The sequence below is a fragment of the Cetorhinus maximus genome, chromosome 1, assembly GCF_964194155.1.
Source record: "Cetorhinus maximus chromosome 1, sCetMax3.hap1.1, whole genome shotgun sequence".
NCBI lineage: Eukaryota > Metazoa > Chordata > Chondrichthyes > Lamniformes > Cetorhinidae > Cetorhinus > Cetorhinus maximus.
In genome coordinates, this window is record NC_135879.1 from 111,141,665 (window position 1) to 111,154,820 (window position 13,156).

Genomic DNA, 13,156 nt, shown 5'->3' on the forward strand with positions numbered 1-13,156 from the left:
ATATACTTATGTACATCTGAGCGACGTTTGTGTTTTATTTTGGACGGAATAAAGTCCACTTTTCTGACCATGGCTGAGGGTGTTTCCTTTGTGCTGCATTTGTATGTTTCACAGACATATCATGAGTGTTTGAGTGGACATTGATGTTTCTGTACTACGCCCTTAGTTGCAGCTGATGAGGCGGAAGATGTAGCGCCTAAGTGCCACGTGTGGAAGCACCAGGCAATGCTGGTCCTGCTGATCGATGTGTGTGGAGCTAGCTGAAGGTTCGTTGGATTAAAGTGTCCTGGGTGTCCCTGCCTCCTTGGTGTAGTAGCGGGTCGGCGTGCTGCCCCTCATCATCGCCCTGTGCTTCCTCATCCTCTGAGCCACTGCTGAATTCATCATGTGCAGCCTCATCCACTGCATCAAGGTCTTCATCGTCAACTGCATCCCCCCTTTCCAGCGCAAGATTGTGCAGGGCGCAGCATGCTACCACTATCAGAGAGATGTGATCTGGGGGGTAGTGGAGTGCGCCCCCTGAGCGGTTCAGGCAATGGAAGCGCATCTTGAGAAGACCAATGGCTCTCTCCACCACAGACCTTGTGGTGTCATGGCTCCTATTGTAGCGCTGCTCAGCTTCTGTTCTTGAATGGTGGAGAGGCGTCATGAGCCACCTTCTGAGGGGATAGCCCTTGTCACCCAGCAGCCATCCATCAAGCCGGGCTGGAGCACTGAAGATCCCTGGCACCTGGGAGTGTCTGAGGATGTAGGCATCATGGGAGCTGCCTGGGTACCTTGCACAGACTTGCAGAATCAGCATCCTGTGATCACACACTATCTGCACGTTCATGGAGTGGAAGCCTTTCCTGTTGACTTAGGGACCGGGCTCACCTGCTGGCGCCTTGATGGCCACATGTGTACAGTCTATTGCACCCTGGACGCGGAGGAAGGCAGTAATGGCTGCAAAGTCTCTGGCTCGCTGTGCCTGACTTGCCTGGTCACAGCGGAAGTGAATGAAGGTCAATGCCCGTCTGAACAGAGCATCTGTAACCTGCTTGACACAAGTGTGGACAGCTGATTGGGAGACGCCGCAAAGATCACCCACCGAGCCCTGGAAGGAGCCAGAGGCATAGAAGTGGAGGGCAGCTGTGACCTTCAGAACGGCTGGCATGGGGTGTCCACCCACACAGTTAGGGGAGATCTCAGAGCCAATCATCTGACAGATATAGTTCACTGTTCCCCTTGACAGTCGGAGCCTCCTTTGGCACTGCATCTCAGCATATATTGAGGTAGTTGCTTTGCCGCCTGTATACCCTGGCAGCAGGGTAGTGGCGTCTTCTGCAGCCCCTTCCACCTTGGACAACCTCTTGGCCCTGCGCCCCTTGTGCCTGCGCCTGGCCTCCCAAAGGTGGATCCCCTGGAGGCTGAATGTGCACTCCTGGCCTCCTCCTTATTCTATCCCTCCCTTCCTCCTCAGAGGAGCTGCCTCCAGTGGAGATGTCAGAACCCATACCCAGGCTAAATGGAGGCCTCCGGAAAGCTGCAGGCCCAATAAAGATTACTGTCTGCAGACTGCTGAGCTGAAGCTTCAAAGTACAGAGAAAGCTGTTGGAAATCGATCTGAATTGCTAACAATCATACAGGCAAGTTTAAAACACTTTCTGCATTAAATACTTCGGATAAAACATGAACAACCCCTATGAGCCCACATATCCCACTCGTGGATGAGGTTTGTTAAAAAATTAGTTACCCGTCTGCCCGTTGGGCCCGTGCGCCGAGGTGAAGATCACACAGGCTCCTCAAAATCGGCGTCAATTGCCGAGTTAAGGGCCTTAACAAGGCCTTTAATTAATGGTGGGCGCGCATCGCGCTTCATAGGGCGTCCGCCCACCTAAATATCACGATGCCGCACGCTGACGTCGGGACGCTCGCCCGACATCAGCGCACGCCATTTTAAGCACTGACGTGCGGGCTCCGCCACCTGCACGTCTACCATAAAATTCTGCTCATCAAGTACTTAATATCTGCACATTCTCAAAACAGGTTTCAAAGCTGCCATTGACACACCCCCTACTTTCTTGCAGGTGAAGGTTGCCCATAAGTCGAAGCAGTAAGTGATGATATGAGAAGACAGAATTACACTTAAAATAGAGCTGGGAGAGAGTAGCTGCTATCATGAAACCTTCATTATACTCTGTCTGCAATTGCAAACAAGCTGGGTGTCAAGGAAATGGGACCCAATTCTTTTGGGAAAGTTGCCAAGCCGGGGAAGAGTAGCATGTAGAGTAATTTGGATACAAGCTATAGCCTCATGCACGCTGGAGAAGCCTCAATGCATGTGAAGCTTAATGCTCTCTCAAAGCACTTTGCTTGGTCCCTGTGGAAATGTATGTAGCTGTTCCCCCCTGAAGTAGACAGCCTTGGTCACCTGCCCGATGGAGTGATGAACAGTGAACTATGAGATGTAGCTCATAATAGTTGATGCTGCCTGGAATGACCCTATTGCATCAAAGTTAAGGGTCACAATGACATTAACAGCATGTCAGGCAGTACTGTTTGTACTCTGGCTTATGGCCCCAGCTGTGGATTAACAGTTGGTATAACTAAATGACAGTTTCCTTGCTGAAGTATATTGTTCCTCATACATTGCTCTTCAGTCAGGTTGAGGACTAAGCATTGTTCCTGAAGACCCACTGTGGGTATGGCCTCCTAAGCAAAGTCCTTCTCCTCCCTCTTCCCCACAGCTCCTCCTGTTCCCTTCCTCTTTCTTTACTGCTCCCCATCCTCCAGACCACCCAGGACTGAAATAGTTCTATCATGAAGCAAAATTACTTCACACATTGTTCCCGAATGCAGTTAAGGTATGATAAATCTCCCTGAAGAGTCACTGTAGGTAAGGCCCCCTATGTAGTGCCTTCCTCCTCCCACTCCTCACAGCTGCTTCTACTTGCTGCATGCCCTCCTCTTCCAGCCCCAAAGCAAACCTATCTGACCATATATGAGTGAGATAAACTATTTCCAAAGCAAAGAAGCAGTCCAACATCAGCACAAAATTTCTCCCAGAGCTCTCAAAGTCAACAATGGAACAGAGAAAATATCTGCAAAAAAAGCACGGCAGCCAAGCAGGACAAATCAGCAAATCATCTGCATGGAGAGGAAAAGGCCTTTAATTAACATTGCTTCAGGGCCCATCTTAAGTGTTCGTGCTCCAGTTGTTGAGTGTAATTATCACGTGGCAAATCAGATGCCGGAGCAGACCAATTTCACAACCAGATCCTACAATGACCCTCACCTTAAAACTTCAGCGCTATTTCCTGAATCATTCCAGCATCCACCCTCACTGAATGAGGAGCTGTATCCAGTACCAGCGTTGAAGAGGAATACAGCACTCCTACCTATATTGGGTCCTGAGAGGTGTGAAGAATGACCAAGACATGACTGAATTTCCAGGGCAAGATATTTGAAACTTAATTGTGAGTAATTTTAATCTTCACCACCTGGGAGAGTGAATTATGCACTTGTTGTACAATCGAGTTAGTTTTCATTCCATGGAAATCAAGGGGAGGAAAGTCCGGCAGTTCTACAACAGACGATTCACTCCGCTAAGTTACAGCCCAGATGGAGGAGTAGAAAATTACCTCCCACTGTGTGTTGTATTTGCAAGAGGAAGGCTAGTTCATCAATACAGAAAGAAAAATTGTTTATTTTCTCTCCTGTTATCCTAGCTGAGGGCACAGAGCTGACCGCGTAATGTGAGTGACTACAATGGGGAATACAATTCGGAATTATCACATTACCCACTGTTACATGCAGGGATTCCAAAGCATTTCAATAATCAACAATAAAAAGAACTAGAATTTATATAAAACATGTCTACAGATGCTCTGTCCTCTACGCTTGATCAGTTACTTACAAATTCGGTGACCAGGGAAATGGTGCTGAATCCCTCGGTACACACATTCAATGGCATCAGCTGGACAGGTGCTTCCTTTAATCAAGAATAGTGAGCTGCTATCACTCTTCATTCTGCTTATCAGCGGCTCACTGATTGGGAGCACAGGAAATCAGGCATCAATGGGGCCTTTTAAAGGGGACACATGCTTTGCCTTTACTTAATCGAATCAGCGCTGTACCATGCAAATGGAACATGGAGCAGGAGCAGCAAAGCCTCATTGATATAATTGAAGAAAACAGCAGGGGTCGTGCAGGTGGTGCACATGGTGCTCTTTGTCCCAGGGAATCAATGTAGCTGCCAAAAGCCACTCTAAGTGGTGCTATGTGAATGAATTTTTTCCATATAAATAGTAAAAGGGTAGTCAAAGGAGGGCTGGGGTTGATTCGGGACAATAATGGAAATCTTTTCCTGGAGGCGGACAGCATGGTTAAGGTACTAAATAAATACTTTGCATGTTTTTTTACTAAAGTAGAGAATAATACATATGTCACAGTAAAGGAGGAGGTGATAGAGAAATTGGTTATGATAAAAATAGATAAAGAGGAAATATCTAAGAGATTGACAGCACTCTAAGTAGAAGAGATACCTGATCTGGATGGGATGCATCTTAAGTTGCTGCTGGCAGTAAGGATGGAAATTTTGGAGACTCTGGCCACAATCTTCCAATGCTCCTTAGATAAGGGAGCAATGCCAGTAAACTGGAAGACTATAAATTGTACATCTCTGACCAAAAAAGAGAGGGGCTAAACCTGACAATTACAGGCCAGTCAGCCTGAAGCTGATGATGGGAAACTTTTAGAGACAATAGTGCTGGACAAAATTAATTAGCAATTAGTAACAGTGAGGGCTAAGGTGGAGAGTGTGGTTGAATTTGTGCACATGAACTTTTAAAAGGCATTTGATAAAGTACCACATGACAGACATATCATAAAAATTGAAACCCCTGAAGGCGCAGAAAATTTGGATTTATTTTAAAGTGCCAGCCAGGACCAGCAGGTAAGGCACCAAAGCATACACAGACAATCACAGCCTTACATGAAAGATAAAAACTTGTACAAAGGGCTCAGCTGTAAATTTTCAATTAGGAAATGGGAGACACACACGGGCGGACACACGGGAAGACTCAATCAAGAAATGGGGAAGGCCAGTTCACACTGTCTGATAGCTTTGAACCAGGTCCAATCAGCCCCCATAAACCTTTTGTATGGAACAAACATACATTCTTTGCTGTCTCCAAAAGGACAATACCCAGTCTCTGCACTGCAATTACTGTACAAGAACACAGTTATCAACCCACCGGGGGGTCATTGTGCTGTGACCTTTGTCTAACTAATACCATTAAGTTGTAACTGATAGTAAAAAATATATAAACTGTGCTCATTTGAAAGTCGGTGGAGAAGCGCCTGGATTGCCCAGCGCTTGCTTCCCACATGTGGAATAAAGGAACCACTTGAATATTGCATCTGGACTCTGGATGTTGAAATTTTGTACCAGAGTATTCCTTGGATCTTTCACCCCTGGGATTAAAGAGGCAATGATTATGTGGATACAAAATTGGGTAAGGGAGAGAGGAGTAATGGTAAATGGGTGTTTTTCCAAGTGGAGGTAAGCAAATACAAGTGTCCCTTAGGAGTTGGCATTAGGTTCACTGCTCTTTTTGATATATGTTAATGACCTGGGCATGGGTATATAGGGTATCAGTTCAAAGTTTGCTGATGACACAAATCCCAAAAATATAGTTAACAGTGAGAAAGACAGTAACAGACTTCAGGAGAACATAGGCACATGGCAGATGGAATTTTACAAAGAGAAGTGCGAATTGATACATTTTGGTAAGATTGGTGAGAGTTATATAAACTAAATGGTATATTTTAAAGGGGATACAGAACAAATATTTGGGGGTGTACATACACAAATCTTTGAAGATGACATGACAAGTTGAGAAGGCTGTTACAAGGCCATACAGGATTCTTGGCTTTATATTTAATTTGATATGATTTATAATGCCAGGAAAATTATGCTAAAGCTTGATAGAGCACCAGTTAGGCCTCAGCTGGTGTACTGTGGCCTGTGGCCCTGGAAAGGCTGCAGAATGACCATGTACTTTAATTGTACCAGGGATGAGGGACTTCAGTTCATGGAGAGAACAGAAAATCTGGGTTTGATCTCCTTAAAGCAGAGAAGCTTAAGGAGAGATTTTATGGAAGTGTTCAAAATCATGAAAAGTTTTGATGGTATAAATAAGGTGAAAATCTTTCCAGTGGTAGAAGGTTTGGTAACCAGATGACACAGATTTAAGGTGTTATGACATGGCAGATGATGTGTGCCAGGTGGACCAAATCCACAAGGGAAACTTGGCCATGCTATCACAATGGTTTTTCAATTTGTATTTATTACGAGATGTGTGCACTGAATTCAGAAGTAATGAGTCCACCAGGACTTTTAGAGATTTTAAAAATTAAATAAAAATATTTATTAACTAAATAAAAGAGTTCAAGCATATACATAAGATTACAATTACTTACTACTATAACAAATCCTAAAATTCCTAATTAGTCTGACTCCCAGTTACACACCCGCTTTAAGGCAAGCATCCAAAATAGATTTTAGATTTAAAACCAAAACCAGCAAGCTAACACAGTACCCACTTGACTGTGTAATTCCAAATAGCATCTCCAACATCAGTTGCTTTACATAGCAGACTTATGCACTAATGGCTGCAGGCTTCTTGAAGGCGGTTTCACACACTCCAGTTAGATCTTATATGGCCCTCTCCTCACACAGCCTTTCATTCTCCTTTATATATGTTTCTCTCTTTACTATGTAAATTATATTATTCCATATGTCTTTGAAACTGTATCTACCTCATAAATATGAAAACTTTCATGTTGCCAATATTGTCAGTAACCTTTGGGAAAAATAAACACACTCCTTAGCCTTGCTTATCTGGCTAGTATTAAACAGGCTAACATCCCTTTGAAATCCAATAATCCCTTCATTTATCTAAAAATGCAAATTCCCTTCACACCTAAGCCAACCTCCATGTTTATTTTTTAATATGTCAAGCACATTACGACATCTAGCTTCTTTTGATGATTTCAAGCTTGCAGTCTATTTGACTCCAAATGTAATTAAATCACACAAACAGAACCATCTATACTTACACCCATAAACCTACTTTACAATAACCAGAAAAATACTATGAAAATTATTATACTTTCATCACAAAGCTAATCGGCAAAAGAACAAGTGGGGAGGTGAGTTAAAAAACACTATGCAGTAAGCTGTTATGGTCATCTGGAATACATTGCCTGAAAAGGCAGGTGGAAGCAGATTCAATTGTACCTTGCAAAGAGAAATTGGGTAAATACTTGAAGGAGAAACATTGCAGGGATATGGGGAAAGAACAGTGGAGTGGGACTTATTGGATGACTCTTTCAAAGATTGGGCATATCCATGATAGGCCAAATGGCTCCTTCTGTGCCTTACCATTTTTTGAGGCTGCTGAACAGGTCAAGGCAAGAAGCATTACCACCAAGACCTGACCTAAAACTTGGAAATTTTACACAATTTTACGCGTGAAAAACGAACAGGCGTAAAATACATTTATCGGCCAAAAAAAACCTTAGGAGATCGACTAAACTAAGGCCAAATGGCACGTTCTTCCCAGGCAGGTAGGAATAGCTGCTTCTTACACACAGCTAAGGCTAGACTTTTGCCAGGGTTTGCTGTATTTCTTGCTTAGCTATTAATGAAAAACAGTCAAAACCAACAGGCTCTCGAAAATGAGGTGGTTAGAGTATTTGAATGTTAGAGGAATTAAGCCCTTAAGACTTCACTCATTTTTAAGAGATTTGAATATTTCAATGGCATCACTGTCAGTACTTCAAGCAACACTCTTGCTAGCAGATGCAATGAATACATTTTATAATAATTATGGTGATTCTCGGCTAGCCTTCCCAGGAAGCACCTGCCTGCAATATTCCTTGTTTAATCCAGTAGTTATATCATTACAGCCTGATGCATTTAATAGTTGCAAAATAAATACTTAACCAGCATGAAAGACACATGAGGTAATTTGGACTCGCAGCCACAAGTGGTCTTTGTAATTTAATACAGTAGCAAAACGAGAAGGGCTACTACCAAAAAGGTTCATTTTCACATCATCACTTGTTTGTAAAAGTAAACAGATGTGTTCCCCACAGATGGGCCAAACTGCTTTCAGTTTGTTTACCTACAACAATAAAGAAAGCCTCACCCTAGAGAAAAAAAAATAACTTTGAAGAGATGGAGAAAATAAAAATTACATTAACCAGCTGCTTCCACAAGCATATCTGGATGGGATGTAGGATTTCAGTCATCAGTGCTCATGCATAGTTATTTGATAAATGGACCATATTAGCTACAATAGGATCCTGCTGGCAAAACAAGATTGATGGATAGACATATCAAATGTATGACCAAGTACTGGAAAGTTCTGTAACATCCAGGCTATTCAAAGACATATCAGTTCTTTTTTATGAGCTGTGATTAGTGAAAGATCATAGGGGGTTTACAAGATTGGAGCTTCATCATAGAATAATATTGGCACAGAAGGAAGCTGTTTGACCCATTGAGTCTATGCCAGCTCTTTGAAAGATCTATCCAATTAGTTGCAATCCCCTGCACTTTCCCCAAAACTTTGCAAAATTTCTCCATTGCAATTACATATTCAATACTCTTTTGGAAATTATTATTGCGTTTACTTCCCACACCTTTTTAGATAGTTCAGGTAATATTTTATCACAGGTTCTAGCATGTTTTTCTTGGGTGGGAAAGCCATCACCGCCTTCCTGCTTAAGCCTTGGTTTAAAATCAAAAATTGGGCCCTGACAATAGGATTAAAACCCAATCTGCATATTTGAAGGAGACTTATGGTTTGCAGACAGTAAGAAAGATATGGGTCCCTGGAACAATTCTCTTAAATCTTTTCTGTACCCCCATTTAAACCCTTCACATTATTACTAAATTGTGATGCCCAGAATTGAACACAATACTCCAGTTGAGGCCGAACCAATGTTTTATAAAAGTTCAGCATAATTTGATTGCTTAATTGTACTCAATGTCCCTGTTTATGAAGTCCAGGGCCCCATCTTCCTTATTCACTGCTTTCACAACTTTACAACTTTCCCTACCCAATTTTTGCATAAATACTCCCTGGTCTCTGTGGGTTGGATTTTACAGGGTGCTGTGTTCCCCGCACCCTGGCTTGAAAAGTCAAGTGTGGGCGAGGGGGCAGGGGAGCCCGCCCAAGATCCCGAAGACTGACCTACAGCCATTTAATGTGGGGAGTTGCCTTAGTTCCCTTAAGCTGAAACTTCTGCCCCTATATCAAGATGATTCAAATGGACAAGCAACTCTGTAGTCCTCGCAGCGCCAGTGGGACGCTGGCAACTGCTGAAACAGTAGGAGCCCAAATAAGTCGGGGGGGTCTCAACAAGGGAGTTGAGGGGAGTGAGCAGTTGACCTGGCTTGGGCCCAGATGACATGCAAAGATAGATCCCCCCGACCTTGGCTGATGCCAGCCTGTACATCTAAACTTTCCAGGCTTCCCGCATGGCGTGGACCTCGCCCCACCGTGGGTAAAAGCCGTTGTAGGTCGACGCCTAGACAGACCCAGGGTAAACTGATGGCGCTTGTCATTCCTGCAGATGACAAAGAACCAGTGTCACTGAGGACTGCACGTGTCCAGGGAACTGGTCAGTCATATCTGCCACCTGCTGCAGGGTTTGGCGCCACTAGGACTTGGAGGGCATCCACTGCCAGTGGCCATGAAAGTGATCGTGGCCAGAATCACCTCCCATGCTGGATCATCCGGGCATGTTGGTATTCACCAATGTTTTAAACAACATCTAAAAGGCCTGCACCTGGCGAGCTGCACTTTGGGGGGAACTCGGAGGTGAGTGCACATTAACGTTGCACTCAATTTTTACACCAGTAGCTCTTTCCAGGACTGCACAGGTGACTTCTGTCAGATCTCACAAGCCTCCACATACAAATGCATCCAGGAGGTCATGGACACCATATTCACGAAAGCATACAATTTGTGAATTATCCAGGGATCAGGGAAACCAGGAAGCAAGGCCACTGGGATTTGTGCAGGTATCTGGTGTTCCACAGGTACAGGGTGCCAACGACTGCACTCATGTGATGCGTAGATCTCTGTGAATGTTCAACTGGTCCATGACCACAGCAAACGCACCCTGCAGGTCTGTGCGCGATTCCCTGTGAAGGCATTACTCCAACATTCTCAGCCAGTCTCAGACCTCTGGCATCTTCTAGGGTCCACAGAGGCTGCAGGGCTGGCTCCTCAAGGACAAGGGCTACTCACAGAGGATGTGGCTGATGACGCCCATGCAGCAGCCTCAGACTGCAGCAGCGAGGAGGTACAATGAGGCTCATGCAGGAACTCGCACTTTGGTGGAAGAAACCATTGGGATATTGAAGTTGAAGTTCCAGTACCTGCAATATAGTCCACAGAGGGTGTTATGCATCGTCGTCACCTGCTGCACCCTTCACAACCTGGTATTGCAATGGGGGGAGAGGAGCTGGCTGAGGAGGAGATGGAGAAGCTGCACGTCTCCTCCGAAAGGGAGGATATTGACGGAGATGGGGGTGAGGAGGACCTCGAAGGCAAGGATGCCAGCAATGAGGCCAACGTGTTGTCCAGAGTCCGTATTAGCCACTAGAGTTGTGGAGGATGATGACAACATGCAGCGAGGACTCCCCATCAATCCTCACATTGTTTATGTGAATGTCTGACTGATGGCAGATAGCTTGCACTCTGTGAACAGGGTCATATCATGAAGATGCAGCGGGGAAACTTTAACTTCTCCTGATCCTTTGTGAGCTGCTGAACCCTTCATAACCACACTGTCACTGGAGACAGATGTCGATGGGATGGGCAGGGGGTGCAGCCACACCTCAAAGGTGCTAAAAGCACACAGAGAAAATGACGGAACTCTGTGCCACCGGCTAAGACATTCTGGCAGCAATGACAATGACAAACCTCATCTAGGTGCGGGTATGACTGATGTGTCCAGTGACTGTGATGGCGCACCATCGGTGTATTGGGAAGGTTGCACAACGCACAGGGGTGAGGCCCTGGACTGAGACACCTGCCTTTATCTTGTGCAGAAACCAAGCTTTCACTTCAGTCTGACACAAACACTGTTCAACATAACAAGGAGCCATAGACAGGGTGACATTGTGGGGAGTTTAGTCAACATAATATACAAGTGATTAATGCCCGGGCCCACGCAGTGAAACTACATTTTCTTAACCTTTCTAACCGTGTCTTTGTGCTCCCCCGGCATCCACAGCGGAGGTGGAGACAGCCTCCTGACTGTTACACCCTGTCTGTGGTGACCTTGACAGGCGTCCTCTGGAGGACCGAGACTTGGAGGGCCCCAGCCTGCTTTCGGGGTCCTGCTGTGCGGCAATGGAACCTTCCTCGGCCGGTGGAGCTGGAGCTGCGGAAGTCACAGGAAGAGAAGATTCGGATGGGCTGGATACTTCCAGAGTCACCTGGGTGGTTGGCCCCGGGGTGCGTACCTGCTGATCCTCCTCCCTATGGGTGCCCGAGGGCCCCTGGTAGATTCCATGAGGAGAAGGGAAACCTGGATTGAGATCGAGCTACCCCACACCCCTCTCATGCTGACATTGTTGGACGCCAACTATGGCGTCATTGATGAAGTTCAGCCCATGCAGCAATGCAAGCCGATGTCCTGGTCCAAGGTCACCACGGTTGCTGTCATCCTACCAGTGTTTTCCTTGGTGTGTTTGCATGCTGGTGCTATCACCTCAGACTGAAGGCAGTCAAAATCCTCTGTCGGCTTTGCAATCTGAGGAGTGCAGCAGACATCCCTTCCCGATGTTCCCTAACTTGCCTGTCAAGCTGCAACAACTGTAACATGGCCGAGTCCAGAGGCTCCTCATCTGACTCGAAATCAGGAGATTTCTGGCCTCCAGAAGTCCTCTGAGTGCCAGAAATCTGGGAAGCCCCTGCCGCCCAGCTGCCGTGGATCAGGCAATGCAATGTTCGCAGCAGGTTATGAGACTGAGGCTACTCTATAACTAGGTCTCAGCAAGGTATTTGTCTCTGCGCTGGTGGAGGGTGTGGGTGAGCACTGTGACGGGTCTTCAATTACGGTGTCATCAGGCTCTTCTTCCATAAGAACATGAGAACATAAGAAATAGGAACAGGAATAGACCATTCAGCCCCTCAAGCCTGCTCCGCCATTCAATAAGGTCATGGTTGAACTTCTGGTGTTTTGATTTCCACATTCCCATCTAAGCCCGATAACCTTTGATTCCCTTGCCTAACAAGAATCTATTGACCTCTGCCTTAAAAATATTCAATGGCCCTGCCTCCACCACCTTCTGAGGCAGAGAGTTCCAAAGTCACACAAGCCTCTGAGAGAAAAAAATTCTCCTTATCTCTGTCCTAAAAGGGTGTCCCCTAATTTTAAAACAGTGCCCCCTAGTTCTAGACTCAACCATGACGTTTACCTTGTCAAGACCATTCAGGATCTTGTATATTTCAATCAAATCACCCCTCACTCTTCTAAACTCCAGTGGAGACAAGCCCAGTCTGTCCAGCTTTTCCTCATAAGACAACTCACTCATTCCAGGTATCAATCTAGTAAACCTCCTTTGAACCACTTCCAATGCATTTACATCCTTCCTTAAATAAGGAGACCAAAGCTGCACAATGTATTCGAGGTGCGGTCTCACCAGTGCCCTGTATAACTGAACCATAACATCCTTATTTTTATGTTCAATCCCTCTCATAATAAAAGATAGCATTCCATTAGCCTTCTTAATTGCTTACTATACCTGCATACTAACTTTTTGTGACTCATGTACTAGAACTCCTAGATCCCTCTGCGCCTCAGAATTATGCAGCCATTGTCCGTTTAAGTAATTCTCCGCTTTTTTGTTCTTCCTGCCAAAGTGAACAACTTCACATTTTCCCACATTAAAATCCATTTGCCAGATCTTTGCCCGCTCACTCAACCTATCTATATCCGTCTGCAACCTCCTCATGTCCTCTTCATAACATATTTTCCTACCTATCTTTGTATCATCTGCAAATTTAGCTACCATGTCTTCACTCCCCTGATCTAAGTGATTGATGTAAATCTTAAAAAATTGAGGCCCCAACACAGACCCCTGTGG